This window comes from Culex pipiens, chromosome 3 (genome assembly GCF_016801865.2).
Source record: "Culex pipiens pallens isolate TS chromosome 3, TS_CPP_V2, whole genome shotgun sequence".
NCBI lineage: Eukaryota > Metazoa > Arthropoda > Insecta > Diptera > Culicidae > Culex > Culex pipiens.
This window is the reverse complement of record NC_068939.1, coordinates 16838884-16865401: the sequence shown is the minus strand read 5'-3', so window position 1 is coordinate 16865401 and position 26518 is coordinate 16838884. Positions and strand designations below refer to the sequence as shown.

At 36.0% G+C, this 26518-nt stretch overlaps 1 protein-coding gene across 1 annotated transcript in view; it reads right to left on the bottom strand.

The window, feature by feature from the left end:
- Positions 1–26518, bottom strand: part of LOC120413447 (putative uncharacterized protein DDB_G0277255) — a 297006-nt gene that overhangs the window by 199463 nt on the left and 71025 nt on the right. Inside the window, exon 3 of the mRNA XM_039574280.2 lies at positions 15898–15919. The gene's annotated coding sequence lies outside the window, so the exon portion shown is untranslated. The remainder of the gene's footprint in view (positions 1–15897; positions 15920–26518) is intronic.

The following is a 26518-nucleotide window of genomic DNA, read 5'->3' as shown; positions in this document are numbered from 1 at the left end:
GTAATTTTGTGACAATTTCAAACATTTGATTTTGATCATTTGACTGCTCATTTTAAAAAAAATGCAAAAACAGAAAAAAAAATCAAAAATGAAATTTTTGAACCGCTTATTTCGAGGTTCTGCTCTTGCTCTAGAGAGCAAAACAACACACGAATAAGTATAAGTAATTCTCCACCAACTCACACGAAATCGGAAAAAGTTGGATTTCCTTGAAACTATGCCTTAAGGGATAATTTTGGTCCCTGATCAAGAATCCTAGGCCTATTTTAAGATATCTCGTGACGGTGGGGCGGTACAACCCTATGAATTTGATTTATAAACGTTTGCATATATTCAACAAATTTTGCATAAAAATTACCCTTTGAGCGTGTGTTGTGGCTCATGCATTGCTAGAATAAGGGATTTTTTTGTCTAAAAAAATATTTTCATCTGTTTCGTTTCTTTGTTTTGGAAATATCCCCACAGTTCATGAGCCATTTAATGCATTTCAAGGCACAATATTTTAAAAACTCAAATGTTTCGAAAAAACGAACACAAAATGTTATGCGGCAAATTGTGTTCTAAAGAATAGATCTAGCACAACAAACACTGACAAAATCGCAGGGGTATTTTTCATCAAACTCGAGATATCTTCATTTGTAAATTTTCAAGGGAAACTTTTACTTTAACCACCCTAACAAAATTCGAAAACATTGAGATTCTTGAAAAAAGTCAAAGTTTGATTTTCATATGGAAATTTTGGGAGATTGTATTTATAATTTTACTTTCTTAGGCAAGAGAATTTTCCAGTGAAAAATGAAATTCGGAGTTAATTAAATCTATATTTCTGACTATCCCAAATCTTTTCACCCAAAACCCCCCACAAAAAGTTAAAACAGCAACGTTGATTGTACTTCCGCTCTCTTCTCTCCAACGATAGCCGGCATGGTTCCACGGTCTATTGTGGACCACTTCTAAACCTGTTAATTATTTAAGATCGGCGCGCTTCTTCTATACCTCTCTAAACGCCACCCCTCGAGGACCATTTCGTTTTCAAGCTTGTCAGATTAAAAAGATTCGCCGTTGGAGCTCTCCCCTCCATTCATGCGCATTCATTCAATCTGAGAACTAATGACCCCCCCGTCGATGGCACTGGGACAGAAAGAAAGCACTCAATGAAATGTGCGGGAACCACGCGGGAAGGTTCTATTTAATTATGACTTCCCCTTTCCAGATAACCATTAAAAGTGTGTGAGAACAATTGTGAAGGTACGAAAGTCGGAAAGGTTTCTCTGAAATGAAACATTTCTCCAACGCACCCTTTCGCTAAGTTACTCCCGCAAACATTGTTGTCGTTTCGGGGCGGCAAGCAACTTACGAGATAGATCTTAATCCCGTTTTCGGTGCGCGGCGGCGCTTGGTTCGGTCAGATCAGTAACTAGTAATTGCTCATTTTCACTCCTCGGGCTGGGCAGTGCCAGATTTGGTTGTGGGAAATCTTAAATAGCGCCCCCTCTTAAGAGAGGGGATTCACGTGGTAGTGAATTGTGGTCCAAGCGAGGCTTGAAATGAAACTAAACCGGGCACGATTGCGACAAGCGATTAGGGCCACACGGTGGAGGACAGCTATTAAAATGGGATTAGGTGTGGTGGCGGTGACAAGTTACTGGATTTAGTACGAAAATGGAGAGATTAAGGAAATTTTGTTCGGGGTCTAGAAACGTACATGGTCGTTTGACAGGTCAAAATGGGTTTTTTTTCTCAGTTTCAGACGATTACTTGTATTCATTAGAATTGTACCGATTGTTTTTTTTTAAGTAAATTTGTCTGCTTCTGATAATTCCAACTAAGATATAGTAAATCCACAGATAATTATACTAAGCTGTAGCTAAAAGTAATCGAAGCTCACTAATGGTTGATACCAACAACAAATAAACATGATTACCATTGCATTATCATAAAAACCCAAAATATGACCAAAAATCGATTTTTTGACACTTTGGCTCAATTCTGAGGGCAGGTTCAGATTCAGCGGGCAAAATTATATGGGAAAACATGTAATTGGACAATTTTCGAACACTTTTCCCTTAAAAATTATACATTTTCAAATGAAGATATCTCGAGTTTGAAGAAAAATACCTCTGGGATTTTTTCAGCGTTTATAGTTTTAGATCTCCTCTTTCGAATGCTTCAAATTTGATCATTGCCTTTTCGAGATATTTGAGTTTTAAATTTGCACATATTTTAACCTTAAAAATACTATTATAACTTTTGTCCCTTTGTCCAAATTGACTTGTCAAAAAATAAAAAAATGTTCGTTTTTTGTAGATCTAGAAGTGCCTCGAACAACACATTTCTCTACAACTTATCACTGAATTGCTACGTTCAAAAAACTGATTTTTGAAGGTTTTCTCAGATGCTTTCTCCTAATTTGGTCGTTGAAAGCGTAGATAGCGAGATAAAATTTTGGTGTCTTCGACAAAGTTGCTTGGATTGGCCGGCCCAACATTTTTCAGAAGACAAAAAAAATCCCAAAAATATTCCTGAAACGTTAGACTTTTAAAATCACTCCAATCGTGAACCACCTTAATTTGCAGTCAAATCAAAAGTTGCTCCTTTTCATTTAAACCAACTCTTCTGAAGACATCAAAGCTCCAAAACTTCACCATTTTTTGGAAATAAGATTCATAAGATACATAAGAAGTTTATGATTCATGAGATTTATTTATATGATTTATTAGATTTATAAGATTTATAAAGATTCATAATATTCATGGAATGAGCAAGATTTCTAAGATTTTGAAGATTCCTTAGATTGCTGAGATTTCTAAATTTTTTAGGATTGCTGGGATTTCTAAGATTCCTAAGATTAAAAGATTCCACAGATTCATAAAATTCCTAAGATTCCTACGATTTATAAGTTTCCTAAGAATGCCAAGTTTCAAAAAAGTAATAGGATTCCTCAGATTTATAGGATTAATAAGGGTCCTAGGATTTCTGAGTTTCCTAAGAAATATAATTTCTCAGATTCTTGAGATTCCTAGGATTCAGAAAATTTGTAAGATTCATAAGATTATTTGAATTGCTAAGTTTTCTGAGATTCCTCAGATTCAAAAGATTCAAAGGATTCAAAAGTAAGTAAAATTCTTAAATTCCTCTAAGATTGTTAGGATTCCTAAGATTAATAAGATTCCTGAGTTTTATAAGATTAATATAATTCTTCATTTTCAATTTGAAAGATTCGTTAGCTACTAGAATTCCTAAGATTCCTGAGATTGCTAAGATTCCTGAGATTTTTATGATTCCTAAAATTCTTAGATTCTTAAGATTCCATAGATTGCTAGGATTCCTGAGATTTCTAGGATTGCTATGATTCTTGAGATTCCGAATATTAAATTCATAAGATTTATAGGATTCATAAAATTCCTACGATTCCTAAGATTGCCAAGATTACTAAGATTCTTAAGATTACTAAGATTCCTAAGATTCTTAAGATTGCTAAAATTTCTAAAATTCAAAAGATTGCTAGGATTACTGAAATTCCTTAGATTAATATGATTCCTAAGATTCTTAAGATTCTTAGGATTCACAAAAATCGTAAGATTCCTAAGATTCCTAAGATTGCTAAAATTCCTGAGATTTCTAAGATTCTTTAAATCCCTAAGATTCTTAAGATTCTTAGGATTCTAAAGATTGCTAAGATTACTAAGATTCCTAACATTGCTAGGATTCCTAAGATTCCTCGGATTCAATAATTATTAAGATTCTTAAGATTGCCTTAATTTTCGATATTCTTAAGATTCCTAAGATTGCTAGGATTCCTGAGATTCCTTAGATTAATATGATTCCTAAGATTTTTAAGATTCTTAGGATTTATAAAATTCGCAAGATTCGTAAGATTCCTAAGATTGATAAAATTCCTGAGATTTTTAAGATTCTAAAGATTGCTAAGATTTTCAAGATTCCTTGGATTGCTAGGATTCCTGAAATTCCCAGGGTTCATAAAATTCTTAAGATTCTTAAGATTGCTCAAACTTCCGATATTCCTAAGATTCTTAAAATTGCTAGGATTCCTGAAATTCCTAAGATTGCTAGGATTCCTGAGTTTCCTTAGATTTATATGAAGCCTTAGATTCTTAAGATTCTTTGGTTTCATAAAACTCGTAAGATTCTTATGATTCCAAAGAATTCTAAGATTACTAAGATTCCAAGAAATTCTAAGGTTCCTAAGATTCCTCATATTCTTAAAGCTGTAATTCTTGAAATTCCTAATATTGATAAGATTCATAAGATTAATGAGATTGTCAAGATTTTTGAAATGCCTGAGATTAATTCATCAGATTCATAAGATTAAAAATATTCATCAAATTCTTAGCATCCTAAAAATTGCAGAGATTTCTAAGATTCGTGAGGTTAATTCGATTCCCAACATTAATGTGAGTAAGATTCTTAAGATTTGTATGATTGATAAGATTCATAAGGTCTAGAAGATTCTTAAAGACTCCTAAGATCAATAAGGGTTAAAAGATTCATAAAATTCATAAGATTAATAAGATTCTTAAGATTTTTAAATTTTTAACTTTCTTGAAATTCTGATGGAATCATAAGCTTTTATCCCAAGATTCAAAAGAATTTAATTATTCTTAAGTAATGAAAAATCTCTCTATAAGATTCATTTATTTCTTAGGATCCATCAGATTTCGAAGATTTACAAAATTATGCTATTTCTATTATTTTTCATTTTTATTTCTATTTTGGTCATCTATCTTAAAATAGGCAATACAATCTCAAACTCAATGCCCCTAATCCTACCAAATTGCACCACAGCTACCTAACGCTCCTGTATCAACAAGTTGATCCAATTTCCAAGCCGACAGCTTCCGTTATCGGTAAACCATCGCGCTTGACTATAATTTGTGAACCCCAAACAGCCCAATCGCAAAGGCGCCGGTGCAGCTGGTTTGTCAAGTTTGCGTTCAGTTTTCAGGTCATAACCGTCATAATGGTTACCAAAGCCGATGATAAGCGCTTTTGTGCAATCGGACGGCGCGTTCGACAGGCGTCTCAAAACGGTCCCAAATTGACTTTCCTCTGGAGCCCTTTCCCCCCGGAGGGGAGCGCCAGGCTATTATTGCGTATAGCTTTCCTAAGGTATGCTATAGGTTTATTGGATAACCGAGATATCGGAAGCTGCCGTCCATACAGCTGCCGTTTTGAGTTGATCCAACTTTCCTTATCGTATCAGTTGAGGGAGTTGTTGAGTAAAAGTATCTTTTCTAGTACAGAAAATTGTCATTTTGGATAACTTCAAACATTTATTACCTTAACAAGTTTCATAACCCAGCGTCGGTAATGTTATCTACCCAGTTATGAAACGCTTAAAAGCTATAAACAAAACCGAAAACATGATAACAAACAGGGTTTAGGGTTTCCTTGAGGGGCCACTAAAACCTCCGGTCCAGCTTAATGATATAAGGTTACACTCATTTTGTCAACTAACGAGGCACGTGAATAAATTAAGCTTAATTATCCGCTGAATGAATCTGAGAGTAAAATGCTCTCAGCCGTCTCGACCTTTTCAAGGTACTTTTTACTCCCAGTCTGAGACCTTTTTCCTCTCGGATTGGTTAAAGCGCTTCTTTGAGTGTGAATATTGAGGAAAAGTAGGATACAATAATAGAAAATTGAGCATCTTGAAAATGTTGATAATCCATATCACAAATTAAATCTTTTTTAAAGAGACATTCGTCACAAAATCAGACTACCACTGACAGAAGGCACTAAACATGACCCAACTCGGCATACACACCTTCAGTGCAATCACCATAAAAGCGCACAATCCCTGCCCGGCCTTGCCAATGTCTAATAACGAAAAGATCACTAAACTTAATTGGATTATAATTGGTCATTTGGCTTGATTGGATTCGGTAGACCTAGAAACCCGTCATCGTCGTCTAGCCTCCTCCCATTTCCACCAAGCTTTCAATTTGCAGCTCCCACCTGGCTACAATGCAACTGGGCTCGCAAATCTCTAACGCCTCAAAATGAGGGTGGCCAGGGTGAGAGCGACCATAACTAGATTTAAACTGCATATTGTGGGGTGAAACACGTGGCCCGTACCCACATGTGTGAGCTGGAGTGAGAGTCTTCTAGGAACACTCTCATAACGGGCCTTTTTGACGGAAACTCGAACCTGGTGGTCGTTCTTTTGAAGGGAGGGTTGGGGATGAACGGAACATTAAGGTCACACTCATTAGAGTACACCTGTGAACGCCGCGCGGCGCGCGGAGAACTTGGTGGTGGTTTTAATGGTTTGTTTGTACGGTTTTACGACGACCGGTGAAGACCGGTGATCTTGAACACACGTGGGATCGACCTTCTACGGGAGGGCTGATGGGGTTCTTTGGGCTGAAATTAAATTTGCCATATAGCGGGCTCTAAATCTGTTAGACGGATGATGTTGTTGATCAAGATGAATTGGGCCTAGATGGAATCGCTTCTGAAGAGCAGCTCAATCTATTTTAATGACCTAGAGTTTGGCTGATGAACAAGAGGCGATTGTGTCTTGGGATGGAAATCAGGATTGACCCTCTTTAGATTCATCTTAAGAAGGGCTTTTCTTACATTTAAATGTATTATGTTTATGAGATTATGTGGAAAAGCAACTTTATCAGTATTTTACCTATAAATTGATAATTGGCAATACTTGATTGTTCCTTACCATTTCTCGGATGTTGCATCTTCATTAAATTTGAAACTATTTTTCGGAAGGCACTTCATTTAGAAATTGTTTTCCCGCGAAGATACTTGAGCAACTCTCTGCGAAATCGGCCGATTTCGACCATTTTTATTTTTTGTATTTTTTTATTTGGCTCAAACTTTGTGGGGGTCTTCCCTATGACCTTGTGTCATTGGTTCACCCATACAAGTCTCCATACAATTTTGGCTGCTGTCCATACAAAAATGGTACGTAAATATTCAAACAGCTGTAACTTTTGAGTGAATTTTCTGATCAATTTGGTGTCTTCGGCAAAGTTGTAGGTATTGTTGAGGACTATTGAGAAGAAATAGGTACACGATTTTTTTTTGCAGATTTTTTAATCAATTTTTTTTCACGAAAACTCAATTTCCCAAAATGCGTATTTTTTGATTTTCGAGATTTTTTGATATATTTCAGGAGAATATTGGAAAAAAATCGAAATTTATTGCAAAAACAAATTTGACGTAACTTTTTAACGTAAAAATTGAATTTGCAATCGAAAAGTACTTTACAGATTTTTTTTTTTGATAAAGGGCTCTGTTTTCAAGATTTAGCCACCGAAAGTTTGATTTTAGCGAAATATTTGCAGTTTTCAAAAATAATGACCATGAGTGACCATTTCTAAAAATAGTTTTTTGGAAAGTTCAGAAAATTTGCTATAAAATTGTCTAAGAGACATTGAAGATTGGACCTCTGGTTGCTGAGATATTCAGTGGCTATATCTTGAAAACAGAGCCCTTTATCAAAAAATCTGTAAAGTACTTTTCGATTGGAAATTCAAAAAAAGTAACGTCAAATTTTTTTTTGCATTAAATTTCAATTTTTCCAAAAATCACTATTTTTTCAAAAATTCATAACTCAACGGATTTTTTACCATGTTTCTCTATGGCTCGAAAGTTGCGGGTTTTTGTCCCCTAAAACATATCAAAAAATCTCGAAAATCAAAAAATATGTATTTTGGGAAATTGAGTTTTTGTGAAAAAAAGTTGATTAAATCTGCATTTTTTTTCCGTGTACCTATTTTTTTCTCAATAGTCCTCAACAATACTTACAACATTGCCGAAGACACAAAATTGATCAGAAAATTCACTCAAAAGTTACAGCTGTTTGAATATTTACGAACCATTTTTGTATGGACAGCAGCCAAAATTGTATGGAGGTTTGTATGGGTGAACCAATGACAAAAAATAGCTTCTTTGGTCATAGAGAAGACCTCCACAAAGTTTGAGCCAAATCAAAAAATACAAATAAAATCCATTTCCGGTTTTGGTAGAGAATTGCTCACTTGAATCACCCTAATGCAGAGTGGATATTAGATTTAGATTTTCAAATTCCCGGTTGTTTTCTAAAAGGATTTTGAATGTTTTTTAATCTGTCGTAAAATTCAAAGTACTTTAGAATGCATACATTTGGTATAGGTATTTTGTATAATATTGTCATAACTAAGGATTGTAATTTTTTGTAATTTTCATTTACTGAAGCCGTTTCTGATCGGTTTTCGATTCAAAATTTTAATTTCCATACAGTTTGGGAGTTTTCTTCTCATGCCCTTGAATAAGTCCAAACTCAAAATCAAATAAACGGTTTTTTAGAGAATTACGTTACTTTTTCTGGAAAGAAGGAAATGACTTTATAAAACTAAGTATATCACAAAAAAGCTTATGTGAATTCAAGAAGAGCTATGGTTTCAAGATTTTTTTGTAATATTTCGTTGACTGTGAGTACTCATTTAATGTTTTTTTTTTAAATTTATTTCTGATAATACTTTTATTTGTTTTTTCTTCTTCTTCTTTTGTTTCTTTCCCCAAAATATGACGAGTTAATCGAAGATCATCACCACACGTGCGCTTTTGTTGCATGCACGATCGGTACCCGAAGATCAGCCGATTGTCCGTTCGTTTTGTTCGCACTCTCGTCAGTAAGTCAGTGTACCGCGAGTTTCGTAATCCATATTTCTTCTCGCTCACACACCCTCTCTCACTCTCTCGCTCACGCACACACAGCTCCCATCACTGAAAGCTGCTGGTCATTCCGCTCGCAAGATTATGAAAATGATTATGATCAAACAAACGAAAAAAAGGAGCTTTTCGCGCTTTCGGCCGTTGCATCGCGCAAAAACGACGAAACAAAAGAAAAACGACGCCGAAGATGGCTGGCAAAGCCAGGGGGAGAGGAAATCGATTCGTGCACGCATAGGTCACTCGGTGATTAGGTTGAGTAATTTCCATCGCGCCCGGCTGATTGTGCTCCAGTTTTTCGACTTTGTTGTTGTTTGTCTTTCTTTCCTGCGTGCGATTTTTCCTTTCTTCTTCTGTTTCGCTCACTCGTGCGATTGCTCATCTCGCGAGTGCTGCTGAGAGTAATTGCTTTTTCACCGTCAGTGGGTGGCAGAGCAAGTGTGAGAGTGAGAGAGGGACGAGGAAGTGTGGCCGGTCGAAGGAAGAAAATTATGATTGGCTTTTAAAGTGTTTAAATCTCTGCCGCCAACACCACGTGAGTGTTTGTGCGTGTGTTCATCACATGTGCTGTGTGTTTGTGGGTTTTTCACGCAGAAAAACGCTTGGTCGGCGAAGGAAAGTGTTTTTTGTGCCGGCATTTGCATAAGTTTTCTTGGCGGGGAGGTAAATCAGTTTTCCTATGATTAGAGGACCGATTTGGTTGTTTAGGCTGCTGCTGTTGTGTAAATTCATTAGCACGTGCTCGGACAAGTTACGAAACTGTTTTCCCTTCCTCACTTTACTGAGGAAAGGCTATAAAATCACTCGGAAAATGAACTTTTTAATTAGACCTCCTAGACCTACCTTCATTTGTACATATCGACTCAGAATCACCAGCTGAGCAAATGTCTGTGTGTTTGGCTGTATGTAGACATGTGTACCAAATCAATGTCACTGGAATATCTCGTCACAGGCTCAACCGATCTTAGCCGGAATGGTTTTAATCGATCCGTCTTAACGTCCCCTAAGTTGCTATTTAAATTCATGCAGTTTTATCATGTATTTAAAAAGTTATGTTAAAAAAACTGTTTCATATTAAATTAAAATGATGGTAAAAAGGGTGGTTTTTTCATGAAAACCTCACATGTTATATATTTTTAGAAAGCATATTAGAAGACCTTTTAGGTGGAGTAAGAATTTTCAAGATCTGACTTACCTATCTTAAATTACAAGCATTTAAAAAAATGGTCTGAATTCACATAACCTCAACTGGTCGGGTCTGATCACCACTAAAAAGCCGTGTAGAGGGATGCCATTTTCCTCAAAGGCCGTGTCTGTATAATCTTGACAAAAAGTCTGTAGGTAGTCTGTTTTTTTACTCATCACTTATTTTTATTAGGACCTCTTAGGTGCTGCGAACGTTAGGGGAGATCCATAAACATGTGGACACTTTAGGGGGGTTGGAATCACTATAAATGAGAGGAAGGCACCAACCACCTAAAGGTGGATTAAGTAACGTTTTTGGGGAGAGATCGGTTTTGTGTCGGAAATTAGACAAATTTAATTGGAGAAAAAACATTTTTTGTATATTCATTTCAAACTTTAAAACTCAAAGCAATTTCTACGCACTAGATTAGAAATTTTTACAATCAAACAGCACCTCACTAAAAATCAAATTTATAGTAATAAGTAAGGCTACCAACTCTTGCTGAGCAAAAATCCGTACACTTTGCCGATATGCCACCATGGTATAACAAAAACTGTCATTGAATTATTTAGATAAATTAAATTTAATAAATCTTAGAATTAAAAATATAAAACTATGTCGTTTTTACAGCTAACAAATTTCACAAAATGCTATCAGAGTGCTTATAACTTGCACGTTTAAAAGTATTCATAAAATAAACCGTGATTTGAATCAAATAATTATGTTCTTCAATTTTGTTTTGTTAAACGTTTAAAAGTTTACGAAATGTCAAGATTGTTTTTACGAATAATATCGCTAATAAACTTTTCCAGAGTTTTTTTTTTTGAAAAGGTACTATAGCATGTTAAACACAACAGTTTATAGGACCTTTAAAAAAAACTCTAGATTTGTTAAATGTTCAAATGTTTTCACAAGTTTTAGAAAGCTTTTAGAAATGGAATATATTTAGTAAGGAATTTCTAAAAGAACAATTCTAGAGTTTTTTTTAAAGGTCCTATCAACATAAGCAAGACAATAGTTTAAAAACTCTAGAATTATTGATAATCAAGTTTGAAATGAAGAAAACCCCGGAAAACTCTCCCTTTTTAAATCAAACTCACAGAAACCAAAAATTTCTAGTTAACAAAACCTTCGACCAAATCAAAAAAGCAATTCAATGATTAAAAAGTTGTTAAAATTCCGTACAAATCCGTATTATGCGTAAAATTCCCTACAAAAATTCCGGCCTGTAAAAAATCCGCGAAGAGGTTCGAAAATCCGTATGGTAAGGAAAAAATCCGTACAGTTGGTAGCCTTAGTAATAAGTATAGTTCATCATTAAACAGACAAAAATAGTTCAAAATTATTTATCAAACGTGCATTCGCTCTAATTTCTCTTTTAGAAAAACTTGTATTTAGTTTAGGCAGTAGCAAAGATTTTTCATAAAGTCAAGAATTTTTTTATTTAAAGTTTATTTTAAAAATCAGTTTTTTTGAAAACAACTGTTTGCAAGTAAACTGAGCGATCCTCCCAAGAACTCTAGTTTGACTTTTACAAACAAAAATTTGGAAAGCCCCACTATTTATATTCCTTTTTATCCAAATTCTTAAAAAAAAACATTGAAGAGTGAACTAAGATAACACCTCCCATAGGAAAAAAAACTTTTGTAAAATTTTCTGACCTTCTCAGTGATAATATAAATATCAATATCAACCTTAACATTTGATAAGGGTTTACATGACACTTCAAAAGATATTTGCTTTTTTTTATCATAAAAATGTATGTTTGTTTATGTTCTAAAATATTGCTTCTCGTAACTCGCCTCTATAAAAAACTAAATTTCATATTTCAAGCCTGATTTTCCAAATTTCGAAACAAAACAAAATTATTTATACACCTTTACATATTTTTGTTCTCTAAACTTTTACGTTTTGTACCGATCTGTGGACCCAAAGTTCAAAATTTGTAAATAGAGGCAAAAGTCTTTATTTGATATAAAATGTATTACTAAGCATTATTCAATGTATTCTAACAAATCAAAAATCGATTTTACAATTTTTGCAACTTAAATTGATGTCAAAAAAAAAAAAAAAAAAACAAAATTTGCAATGGCCTTATTGATAAACGGAGATAAACTGTGATTTTTTTTGCAGATATATGTTTTGAAAATAACCAGATTTAAGTATTTTTTAACTTTTAAAATGACTAGAATTTTTTTTATTGAAGATATTTTGAATATATTCTTAAGTTATTTAACAGTAAAATAACTATTTCAACGCGTTTTATTTTTTATTCCAATGTATGTTTTAACACCTATCTGCACATTTATATCGTTTTTTTGAAGAATTTTTAAAATTTTAATTTATAATTTTCGTGATATTTTTGAAATTTTGTACCTTTTTGTACAAACAGTCACTTTAAAGTATAGATACGATAATTGAGTTCTTGTTGGTTTTCATTAATTTTATAATTTTAATTTATGAAGTTTTTTTTCCATCTTGTGTTATAACTCAAAATATGTAATTTCCATAGAATTGAAAATTTTAAAGAATGTTTATTTTGTGCGATGCCATTTTTATGTGAATAAAAAAATAAGTTATTTCTTTGATAAGTGAAATTTTTCTAGAATTTATCCTAATAAAACCAAAAAATTTGCCGAAGCTTCTAAATTGATTAGAAAAAATCGTTTCCACCGATTTTTTTCAAGAACTTTTGTAAGGACAGCTCCCAAAATTGAATGTAGATTTGTATACACGAAATAACAAAAAATAAATAAAAAGTACCATCAACTGGGGTGAATCGGGACTACAGTCTGAATAGGGACAGCATTTTTTTATTTTGTGTGTCTGTTCTATCCGAAATCAATCGACAATATCCAATAATTGTGCAGTAACAAGGCTGAAACTGCTGTCCCAATTCGCCCCATGTGTCCCAATTTGCCTAAAACAAAACAAAAATACGGGTCTAATTATTTCGGCTAAGAAATCCCCAGAAAAATCCCGCAAAAAGCCCAATCGGGAAACTTTTTTTCGGTTTAGGCTCTTTTAAAATGGAATTGCTGTTTAAAGTTGTTGGGGCAGCAACTTTGTCCAAGACACCAACATTTAATTCGCGATCTTCAATTTCTATGACTTATTTTTAAAAACGTTATAGCAAACCATTAATAAAACAGATTTTTGAACGTGGTTCAGGGTTATGTTTCAAAGAAAAGAGATTTTGGGTGGCACTTTTTAAACCCTGAAAAACAAATATGGGTAATTCTCTACCAACTCACACGAAATCGGGAAAAGTTGCCCCGACCCCTCTTCGATTTGCGTGAAACTTTGTCCTAAGGGGGAACTTTTGTCCCTGATCACGAATCCGAGGTCCATTTTTTGATATCTCGTGACGGAGGGGCGGTACGACCCCTTCCATTTTTGAACATGTGAAAAAAGAGGTGTTTTTCAATCATTTGCAGCCTGAAACGGTGATGAGATAGAAATTTGGCGTCAAAGGGACTTTTATGTAAAATTAGAAAATTAGAAAAAACACGAAATTTTAAAATGAAAAAAATTGTTCTAAATGAAAAAATGACCCTTCTGGGTCAATGTAGATTCGAAAAGTACATTAAATTTCCCTTAAAATGACATGTTCCAAAAAAAAACTACAGTCGAGTAACGGAAAATGGGAGAATTTTTAAAACTTTTTTAGTGTTTTTTTCGATGAAAAATACGTTTATTTCGGAATTTTGAGTAAGCCATCAAATCGGGCGTCTAATTTTACATAAAAGTCCCTTTGACACCAAATTTCTATCTCATCACCGTTTCAGGCTGCAAATTATTGAAAAACACCTCTTTTTTCACATGTTCAAAAATGGAAGAGGTCGCACCGCTCGTTGGTAGAGAGTTACCCAAATATCTTGAAAAGTGCAAGTCAAATTTTATACACTAGATTGCTTTAAAAAAAAGGTTGATTTAGTATGACAAGTGGGAAGCAATCTTACGGGTATTTTTCTTTGCGTCTAGTTTTGCCCACAGAATAGCGTCAACGTTTGACACGTCACGTCGATTTTTGGTCGTACTTTTAAATGTCTAAATATCTCTTTGACCAACATTTTTGGTTCGTCCCCAATCAGCGCCCCTTTTCCACAGCATTATTCGGCGGGAGGTATTTTCAACCCTACTTAAACTATCCGTTCCACCTTCCCACATTTTCCACGTGGCTGATGCGGGTGGCGGGTCGGTTGGTGATATAATGCACTACGCAGACCGATCAGCCGCGAGACAAACCACAAGCAATTGCGCCTGCCATAGTACGTTGGCCGGCACACAAGGTTTTGGGGGGGTGTTCGTTACGTGTCAACGCGACGACGGAATGTGGCTCAATTATGAAAATGTGCTACCATTTTTGGGCCACTCGGGGGATTTAATTTTTTGCCCCCAAAACTGCGGGGCAACCCCTTCACCTAGCCCGCCAAAAATGGCTATTTCAAATCACGGCAAATGATCGGTATTGAACGCTCGAACAAAAGTGGCCGCTGCAGCGGAATGTAATCCGATGAGGTTTTGCAAATCAGCGCGAAAATTTGGCTGCCACTGAGGCCGGTCGTAATAGTGAGTTGCCAAAAATGAAGTTTGCAGCAGCAGAGTAAAAAAGCTTGGCGAAATGAAAGCTACACCGTTTGGAGGGTGTCTGCTGTAAGCCGGGCTGGAGAATGTTAAGCTTTTGGCGAATAGATTTGGCAAAAATTGATTTGTGACTATAGGGTGAGATGAAGTTGTTTAGGCTTTTGGCTGTTTTGACATTGGAGATATCGAAGAAAGATTAATTAGTTCCATCAAGTTTGATTCAATATTTTTGATCAATTTTTGAAGTTGTTGGTTTAGTTTGCAAAGCTGTTAAGACGTTTTGAAAACTCAACCGAGAAATGGAAATTTTTGCCCACAAACCCAACGACCTCATCGACCATCTTTCCAAAGCACCTCTTTCTAGGTTAAGTGCTGGATTGGTTCCAAAAATTGCTACCTTCCACGAAAGAGTATGGTACGTATGGAGACCATTGATCTCCGGCCACCTGAAGCAGTACTTTGACTTTTGAACTCTCCGTGCGAAAACTGTCCTGAGCCCCCCGTACTCAATGCATCGTTCGCGGTCCAAATTGGCCAATTCGCACGTGAGTTGGCTCACTTGATTGAGATATGGAAACCTGCCATTTAGTGCGATGGAGATGAGTCTTTGAAGTGGTTTTAAGCTTGTTCGTAAATGTGGAGCAAACTTTGGCCACTTTCGAACAAAGTTGGCTTGCAATTATTACGCAAATGAGGTTGGTGAAACCAATTAAATAAGTATCAACCTTTGTTCACCGGATCTGCGAATGTGTTATCTCCAAATCACTCGATTTGCTAATGGCACGAAACCCGGTCATTAGACGTTGTGATCACATCCTCAACTTCCCACCTCCGGGGGGACTGCTGTTGCCACCATCATCTGTCGGAAAGGTCAAGCCTCCTTTCTTCCGAGAAGCCAACCTCCTGCGATGTCCGCGCTACAATTACAAAGTCGCTTAAAAGCGTTAGCCACCGGTTCGGGACCGTCCCCCGAAACGTGCCAAATCAACCTGATCTGATCCGGATTTGGGATTGGAGCTGCACTTTGGGGAAGAAGACTTTTTTTCCACATGGAAGTATGTATTCTTGGAACACAACTTTTATACCATCAATATCAAAACAGAAATAGAATAACCAACATTTGCAAATGGCACAAATACCACCAGTGCAGTCAACTGCATCGTTACCGGTTTCAAACCTCTCACACTTTTGCAGCTGCTGCTGGAAGAGTCCGAGCTATCCAGTGTCACTGGGCAAACCGGCCGGCATTTCGGTGAAATATCATCGTTGCTGGAGATTCACCGTATAGGCAGATGAAGCTGTCGAATGACCGGCAGTGTTTGGCGAGAATAGGCTTCAGGAATATCAAGTATCGTGGATAACAATTATGCAATAAAACGGCGTTGATTCAACACAATCGTGGTCCAATAAAAGAAGAAGAGGTTTACCTTGAGTGATGAGCAGAATTACCTGGAAGGAGAGAGAAAAAAGGTGATGTTAGTAAAAGTAACAATGCCTGTATAAATCTTAATTGATTAATACTAAATTTTATGGTAAATCATGCAGGCTCTTTGAAAAACACCCTTGAATTTTTTGAGGGAAAACAAAGTTATTTTATTTTATCAATAGAAGATGACTTGCCATATGAGAATCGAACTCACGACCTCTGGATTGGAAACCCAGCACGCCGCTAGTCGAAACCTAACCCCTACCGGTCAGTATTCCCAGTGAGCATATTTACTAGCCCGGGTCAACAAAAATAAAATTGCTCAAATCAAAAATTATATGAGATTGCCCGAAAGAGTACTCAAAATGGAGGCTCAGGCCAAAATTTCAGGCCATTTGGTTGAAAACTGGCTTGCCTTGAGCAGGAACAAGTTTAAATGGTAATTAACCCGTAAAACTGGAGCATTTAGGTAAATTGCTCTGTACAAGTCAGCCGTTATCAAATGACGACTTTTGCATACCATGGGGTCCTAGGGGATGGTCTGGGGAACAATTCCTCCAAAGGGTGCAAGACGATCCGAGGCCCCTGGTCTTGCCTTGAACCGGATTCATTCCGGCGTCGCAGAAATTCTCATGGTCCTAGCAAAATGTATAGGGAAAAATCAAAGCACACTAAGAAGGCTGCCTCGATCAGAGGACGCCACATGGCAATCAGCCACCACGTGGCAGGAAGATAACTTCAAATTCGGCTTAAAAATTTTAGCGTTGTTAAGGTGTTTTTGATCAAATATCTGGTTGAATTAAGTGTCCTAGAAATAACAACACCACTTTAAAAGCAAAAATTGATGATACCTTCCTGCCACGTGGTGGCTGATTGCCATGTGGCGTCCTCTGATCGAGGCAGCCTTCTTAGTGTGCTTTGATTTTCCCCATACATTTTGCTGGGACGATCAGAATTTCTGCGACGCCGGAATGAATCCGGTTCAAGGCAAGACCAGGGGCCTCGGATCGTCTTGCACCCTTTGGAGGAATTGTTCCCCAGACCATCCCCTAGAGCCCCATGGTATGCAAAATTTGTCATTTGTCAACTGCTGACTTGTACAGAGCAATTTACCTAAATGCTCCAGTTTTACGGGTTAATTACCATTTAAACTTGTTCCTGCTCAAGGCAAGCCAGTTTTCAACCAAATGGGCTGAAATTTTGGCCTGAGCCTCCATTTTGAGTACTCTTTCGGGCAATCTCATATAATTTTTGATTTGAGCAACTTTATTTTTTTTGACCCGGGCTAATATTTACTCTGTTAAGGGATCTGACTTTGCCGAGCCAGACAGGAATCGAACCCATCGCCTTCCGCTTACAAGGCGAAACCCGTAACCTCACGGTCACGGAAGCTCGGCAAATCGAGAATCGTATCAGATCGAGAATTGTATCTAATGTGTTAGACATTATTAGTTTGATAGAACTCATCAAATTAAGATGCCTACATAGTTAAAAAAAAGTTCCATGTTGGAAAGTTGAAACATGGGACGGTTGAATATTAATTTTTTGTCGATGTATTTATATTTAAATTTACCTGAAATATGTGAAATTAGTAAAAAGATGTAAATTTACATAGATTCAGTGATGATATTATATACTTTTCACTTTAATTTTTCTACCTATCTGAATGTAATATTACCATGATTTATTATTACTGTCTACTAACTTTTTTTTAAAGAATCTACTCAATAGCTTACTGCTGATCCAATCTGTTAACCACACAGTAAAAAAAGGTTTCATTTTGAAGGTTGGAAAAAGATGAAAATTAACTTTTTCCGATGTAATTTTCCAAAATTGATGTGGAATACACGGCAATAATACTAACAAGGCAATATACATCAAGGAATGATGAAAAAAAAATGATTCAGGAATAAATGAGTCATTTTACATAAAAAACTAACTTAATCCACCTATGTGGTTGATGCCTTCCTCACTTTTTACCAACAATGGATAATATGAGCGGTTTGGACACATATTTCAGATATTTTTTAGATCCACAAAAATAAGTACACAGATAAGTGATCATAACTCGAGACAGGGTACATCAATATCACTTGAGTGGTCATAACTCGAGATAGGGTTGCCAGATCTTCAATGTTGTGGACTCGTTGGAAAGGTCTCTCGATTACCTAACCAGCGATGGATTCGATGATGGATCCGGACATCGTTTACATACATTTAGGTGAGATCCGGCTTCAAAAAAGTACATAAATATCACTTAAGTGGTCATAACTCGAGACAGGGTTGCCAGATCTTCAATGTTGTGGACTCGTTGGAAAGGTCTCTTGATTACCTAATCAACGATGGGTCGGATGATGGATCCGGACATCGTTTACGTGCGTATAAATGAGATCCGGCTTCAAAAAAGTATATAAATATAACTCAAGTGGTCATAACTCGAGACAGGGTTGCCAGATCTTCAATGTTGTGGACTCGTTGGAAAGGTCTCTCGATTACCTAACCAGCGATGGATTCGATGATGGATCCGGACATCGTTTACATGCGTATAAATGAGATCCGGCTTCAAAAAAGTATATAAATATAACTCAAGTGGTCATAACTCGAGACAAGGTTGCCAGATCTCCAATGTTGTGGACTCGTTGGAAAGGTCTCTCGATTACCTAACCAACGATGGGTCGGATGATGGATCCGAACATCGTTTACATACATTTAAGTGAGATCCGGCTTCAAAAAAGTACATAAATATCACTTAAGTGGTCATAACTCGAGACAGGGTTGCCAGATCTACAATGTTGTGGACTCGTTGGAAAGGTCTCTCGATTACCTAACCAACGATGGGTCGGATGATGGATCCGGACATCGTTTACATACATTTAAGTGAGATCCGGCTTCAAAAAAGTACATAAATATCACTTAAGTGGTCATAACTCGAGACAGGGTTGCCAGATCTTCAATGTTGTGGACTCGTTGGAAAGGTTTCTCGATTACCTAACCAACGATGGGTCGGATGATGGATCCGAACATCGTTTACATACATTTAAGTGAGATCCGGCTTCAAAAAAGTACATAAATATCACTTAAGTGGTCATAACTCGAGACAGGGTTGCCAGATCTTCAATGTTGGGGACTCGTTGGAAAGGTCTCTCGATTACCTAACCAACGATGGGTTGGATGATGGATTCGGACAACGTTTACATACATTTAAGCGAGATCCGGCTTCAAAAAAGTACATAAATATAACTCAAGTGGTCATAACTCGAGACAGGGTTGCCAGATCTTCAATGTTGTGGACTCGTTGGAAAGGTCTCTCGATTACCTAACCAACGATGGGTCGGATGATGGATCCGGACATCGTTTACATACATTTAAGTGAGATCCGGCTTCAAAAAAGTACATAAATATCACTTAAGTGGTCATAACTCGAGACAGGGTTGCCAGATCTTCAATGTTGTGGACTCGTTGGAAAGGTTTCTCGATTACCTAACCAACGATGGGTCGGATGATGGATCCGAACATCGTTTACATACATTTAAGTGAGATCCGGCTTCAAAAAAGTACATAAATATCACTTAAGTGGTCATAACTCGAGACAGGGTTGCCAGATCTTCAATGTTGTGGACTCGTTGGAAAGGTCTCTCGATTACCTAACCAACGATGGGTTGGATGATGGATTCGGACAACGTTTACATACATTTAAGTGAGATCCGGCTTCAAAAAAGTACATAAATATCACTTAAGTGGTCATAACTCGAGACAGGGTTGCCAGATCTTCAATGTTGTGGCCTCGTTGGAAAGGTCTCTCGATTACCTAACCAACAATCGGTCGGATGATGGATCCGGACATCGTTTACATGCATATAAAAGAGATCCGGATATATGTGAAAACACATTTTTATACATAACTTTTGAACTAGTTATCGAAACTTCAAACAATTCAATAGCGATGTATGGGACCCTAAACCAAGTCGAATGCAACTGGTTTGGTCAAAATCGGTTCAGCCAGTGCTGAGAAAACTCAGTGAGAATGTTGGTCACATACATACATACACACACATACACACACACATACACACACACATACACACACACATACACACACACAGACATTTGTTCAGTTTTCGATTCTGAGTCGATATGTATACATGAAGGTGGGTCTTTGAGCTTTTAATAAAAAGTTCATTTTTAGAGCAGGATTATAGCCTTACCTCAGTGAGGAAGGCAAAATTATGAGTTAACATCTTTTTATGAGCAATTTCACTTATCAAATTACATCAAATAAGAGGTTAGGCAGGTACAAATTTTAGTTATTTTAAGTTTTTGTTTCTTAATTTTGGTCGAGGTCAAGGGTGGATGCACAAAATAAAATTTCAAGACTGACTATAAAAAAAAGTCTGTGCTCTAAAATCTGTAAAAGATTAAAAAGTCTTAATTTGATAAAAAATATAAAAAAGCATTACACTCAACCCCCGGTGGTTGGTCACTTTTTCGTTTGACACTTTCTTAGTTTGTACCCCGTTGGTTGGTCAAAGTTAAACTAAAAACTAACTTAATCCACCTATGTGGTTGATGCCTTCCTCACTTTGTGTGTGTGTGTGCAACCAACCAAGCGGGACCACGCGGTCGCTTCTTACAAATTGAGTTGTTTCCATGTATTTTTTTAGATCTACATTCTATACTTGCAAATAACTCGCATAGGCATTTGGAAGGTGTTAGCTCTGCCGAGCTTCGGTGACCCATTTCTACGCTGGCTAGCCGAGCGTGAGGTACCTCAGCTTTTATCGACAAGCCCCGCCCTGAAGAACGTTTGCACCAATCGGATTCAAACGTTATTTAGAACTTCCGAACCCTTGTCAAATGGACAAGGACCCAGCGCGTATATAGTTGATAGTAACAGTATTCCTAATTCCAGTCATAGCTCACTAAGTCGCGAAGGCATAGTGGTTAGCATTTTTGCTTACCAATCCAAAGGACGGGGAATCGAACCCCGACTCCGAGCGACTTTGATTTTTCGTTCATGTTCAGAGTTTCAAGATTTATATTTCCTTTACTTTCTCGTTGGGAGCAGATTGGAATCGAACCCAGGACCATTCGCTTACAAAGCGAACACCGTAACCAGTCAGCCATGGCCGCTCCCTAGTGGTTGATGCCTTCCTCACTTTTTACCAAAAATGGGTATATGAGTGGTTTCATTATTTTTTTAGATCCAGAAAAAAAGAACACAATGTATAACTTATGTGGTCATAACTCGAGGCAAGGTTGCCAGATCTTCAATGTTTTTGACTCATTGGAAAGGCTTTTCAATTACCTAACCAACGATGGGTCGGATGATGGATCCGGACATAGTTTACATACATTTAAGTGAGATCCGGCTTCAGAAAAGTACATAAATATCACTTAAGTGGTCATAACTCGAAACAGGGTTGCCAGATCTTCAATGTTTTGGACTCATTGGAAAGGCCTTTCAATTACCTAACCAACGATGGGTCGGATGATGGATCCGGACATAGTTTACATACATTTAAGTGAGATCCGGCTTCACAAAAGTACATAAATATCACTTAAGTGGTCATAACTCGAAACAGGGTTGCCAGATCTTCAATGTTTTGGACTCATTGGAAAGGCCTTTCAATTACCTAACCAACGATAGGTCGGATAATGGATCCGGACATAGTTTACATACATTTAAGTGAGATCCGGCTTCAAAAAAGTACATAAATATCACTTAAGTGGTCATAACTCGAAACAAGGTTGCCAGATCTTCATTGTTTTGGACTCATTGGAAATGCCTTTCAATTACCTAATCAACGATGGGTCGGATAATGGATCCGGACATAGTTTACATACATTTAAGTGAGATCCGGCTTCAGAAAAGTACATAAATATCACTTAAGTGGTCATAACTCGAGACAGGGTTGCCAGATCTTCAATGTTTTGAACTCATTGGAAAAGCCTTTCAATTACCTAACCAACGATGGGTCGGATGATGGATCCGGACATAGTTTACATACATTTAAGTGAGATCCGGCTTCACAAAAGTACATAAATATCACTTAAGTGGTCATAACTCGAAACAGGGTTGCCAGATCTTCAATGTTTTGGACTCATTGGAAAGGCCTTTCAATTACCTAACCAACGATAGGTCGGATAATGGATCCGGACATAGTTTACATACATTTAAGTGAGATCCGGCTTCAAAAAAGTACATAAATATCACTTAAGTGGTCATAACTCGAAACAAGGTTGCCAGATCTTCATTGTTTTGGACTCATTGGAAATGCCTTTCAATTACCTAATCAACGATGGGTCGGATAATGGATCCGGACATAGTTTACATACATTTAAGTGAGATCCGGCTTCAGAAAAGTACATAAATATCACTTAAGTGGTCATAACTCGAGACAGGGTTGCCAGATCTTCAATGTTTTGAACTCATTGGAAAGGCCTTTCAATTACCTAACCAACGATGGGTCGGATGATGGATCCGGACATAGTTTACATACATTTAAGTGAGATCCGGCTTCAAAAAAGTACATAAATATCACTTAAGTGGTCATAACTCGAAACAAGGTTGCCAGATCTTCATTGTTTTGGACTCATTGGAAATGCCTTTCAATTACCTAATCAACGATGGGTCGGATAATGGATCCGGACATAGTTTACATACATTTAAGTGAGATCCGGCTTCAGAAAAGTACATAAATATCACTTAAGTGATCATAACTCGAGACAAGGTTGCCAGATCTTCAATATTTTGTACTCATTGGAAAGGCCTTTCAATTACCTTACCAACGATGGGTCGGATGATGGATCCGGACATAGTTTACATACATTTAAGTGAGATCCGGCTTCAAAAAAGTACATAAATATCACTTAAGTGGTCATAACTCGAGACAGGGTTGCCAGATCTTCAATGTCTTGGACTCATTGGAAAGGCCTTTCAATTACCTAATCAACGATGGGTCGGATGATGGATCCGGACATCGTTTACATGCATATAATTGAGATCCGGGTATTTGTGAAAACACATTTTTATACATAACTTTTGAACTACTTATCGAAACTTCAAACAATTCAATAGCGATGTATGGGACCCTAAACCAAGTCGAATGCAACTGGTTCGATCAAAATCGGTTCAGCCAGTGCTGAGAAAACTCAGTGAGAATTTTGGTCACATACATACATACACACACACATACACACACACATACACACACACATACACACACACATACACACACACAGACATTTGTTCAGTTTTCGATTCTGAGTAGATATGTATACATGAAGGTGGGTCTAGGAGCTTTTAATAGAAAGTTCATTTTTAGAGCAGGATTATAGCCTTACCTCAGTGAGGAAGGCAAAAGTGACGAAGTGGCACTTTTTACACGGCGCTCACGCACACTATCAAAACAAACGTTTGGTAGTGTGTGTGAACTCCGTGTAAAAGGGGTGTCAAACTAAAACGTGACCCCGTTCGTTTGACAACAGTTGGTGTCAAACCATCGGGGTTTGAGTGTATTTCATAGATTTTTTTTTCATGAAAATTGCAATTATTATTGTTATTTTTTTTGCCTGCCTGATTTTCTTCAATGGTCTTATTTTCATTCAAAAATCAACCTTCTGAAATAATTTTCAACTGTTTTGACAAAATTACACTAATAATGAAGTTAGTTACCACATTTTCAAAGGTAATATAACATTTACATTATTATCACATTTTTTTCTCAAACAAAATATGTCAATATACCAAATGTCATATTACCATCTTTTTACTGTGCTGAAATCGATCTTTTTATTTTTATCTTAATTTGAACCTGAACTCGTTTATGTAATAAAAATTAAAGTTCATCTAGTCACTGATTTTTTTGCAACCGATTTTTTTTTGCAATATTTTGAATAAGTTTTTTTTTAAATGATCGATTTTCTTTTTTTTTTTGGTATCAATGTTTTTGCATGTTAGAGCAAAGAACTCATTGTTTTACAAAATATCTTTTTTTAAATACCAAAAATGTTTTACTTTGCAAATGACGTGAATCACTATGTTCGAGTATTAAATACAACTTTTTTTTTTACAAAATATCATGTTTTTTTTGAAAATATTGCAATTTTTATAATTAACGTTCTGGGTACAAAACTGCGCAAAATGATGTATTTATTTCACTCTAATTGCATTTTTGGTGTATAATACTATTTTTTTTGTAACAGTATAACGTAAACTCTTATGAGGTGATAATCTTTAAACAAATTCACGTCATTTGATTGCCATGGTCTATAATTAGGCAATTTTAAACTAAAAACTTTAATTTAATGAAAAACTAATCGTCGTTCGATTTTTATATTGCAAATTTTACAAATTAAGTTGAGGCAATCAAAAAAATGCGTTATTTTGGGTATATTTTGGAGTTCTGACTCGATAATTTAAAGTTCTCAGAAAAACTTCACGACGAATAATCGAATCTTCAGATGAATGAACCACGAAAAAAAATTTTATCTTTGTTTTATTGTGCGTTGTTGAGCTCAAATGAGATTTCGCCCATTTTTATTATTTGAGCAATTCTCTACAAAACCGGCCGATTTCGACCATTTTTATTTTTTGTAATTTTTGATTTGGCTCAAACTTTGTGGGGGCCTTCCCTATGACCAAAGAAGCCATTTTGCATCATTAGTTTGTCCATATAAATTTCCATACAAATTTGGCAGCTGTTCATACAAAAATGGTACGTATATATTCGAAAATCTGTAACTTTTGAAGGAATTTTTTGATCAATTTGGTGTCTTCGGCAAAGTTGTAGGTATTGTTAAGGACTATTTAGAAAAAAATAGGTACACGGAAAAAAAAATTTCCCGATTTTTTTATTAACTTTTTTTTCACAAAAACTCAAATTCCCAAAATACGTATTTTTTGATTTTCGAGATTTTTTGATATGTTTTAGGGGACAAAAATCCGCAACTTTTGAGCTATAGAGAAACATGGTCAAAAAATCTGCCGCCGAGTTATGATTTTTTGAAAAACTGGTGATTTTTGGAAAAAATCGAAATTTCATACATAAAATTTTTTTGACCTCATTTTTTTATGCAAAATTGAATTTGCAATCGAAAAGTACTTTACAGATTTTTTGATAAAGGGCTCCGTTTTCAAGATATAGCCACCGAAAGTTTGATTTTAGCGAAATATTTGCAGTTTTTCGATTTTTAAAAATAGTGACCATGAGTGACCATTTCTAAAAATATTTTTTTTTGAAAAGTTCAGAAAATTTGCTATAAAATTGTCTAAGAGACATTGAAGATTGGACCTCTGGTTGCTGAGATACAGCGGCTTAAAGAAAAAGAAACACGAAAATTGAAGTTTTCTAAGTCTCACCCAAACAGCCAACCATTTTCTAATGACGATATCTCAGCAATTAATGGTCCGATTTTCAATGTTAATACATGAAACATTCGTGAAATTTTTCGATCTTTTCGAAAAAAATATTTTGAAAAAAAATAAATCAATACTAGCATTTTTAATGGGCATAATATTCAAAGTTTGGCCCTTTTAAAATGTTAGTCTTGATTTAATTTTTTTAAAAATATTTTTTTCGAAAAGATCGGAAAATTTCACGAATGTTTCATGTATTAACATTGAAAATCGGACCATTAATTGCTGAGATATCGTCATTAGAAAATGGTGGGCTGTTTGGGTGAGACTTAGAAAACTTCAATTTTCGTGTTTCTTTTTCTTTAAGCCGCTGTATCTCAGCAACCAGAGGTCCAATCTTCAATGTCTCTTAGACAATTTTATAGCAAATTTTCTGAACTTTTCAAAAAAAATATTTTTAGAAATGGTCACTCGTGGTCACTATTTTTAAAAATTGAAAAACTGCAAATATTTCGCTAAAATCAAACTTTCGGTGGCTATATCTTGAAAACGGAGCCCTTTATCAAAAAATCTGTAAAGTACTTTTCGATTGCAAATTCAATTTTGCATAAAAAAATGAGGTCAAAAAAATTTTATGTATGAAATTTCGATTTTTTCCAAAAATCACCAGTTTTTCAAAAAATCATAACTCGGCGGCAGATTTTTTGACCATGTTTCTCTATAGCTCAAAAGTTGCGGATTTTTGTCCCCTAAAACATATCAAAAAATCTCGAAAATCAAAAAATACGTATTTTGGGAATTTGAGTTTTTGTGAAAAAAAAGTTAATAAAAAAATCGGGAAATTTTTTTTTCCGTGTACCTATTTTTTTCTAAATAGTCCTTAACAATACCTACAACTTTGCCGAAGACACCAAATTGATCAAAAAATTCCTTCAAAAGTTACAGATTTTCGAATATATACGTACCATTTTTGTATGAACAGCTGCCAAATTTGTATGGAAATTTATATGGACAAACTAATGATGCAAAATGGCTTCTTTGGTCATAGGGAAGGCCCCCACAAATTTTGAGCCAAATCAAAAAATACAAATAAAATCCATTTCCGGTTTTGGTAGAGAATTGCTCATTTGTATTTTTTGATTTAGCTCAAACTTTGTGGGTGCCTTCCCTTTGACCAAATAAGTTATTTTGTGTTATTGGTTCACCCATACAAGTCTCCATACAATTTTGGCAGTTGTCCATACAAAAATGGTACGTACATATT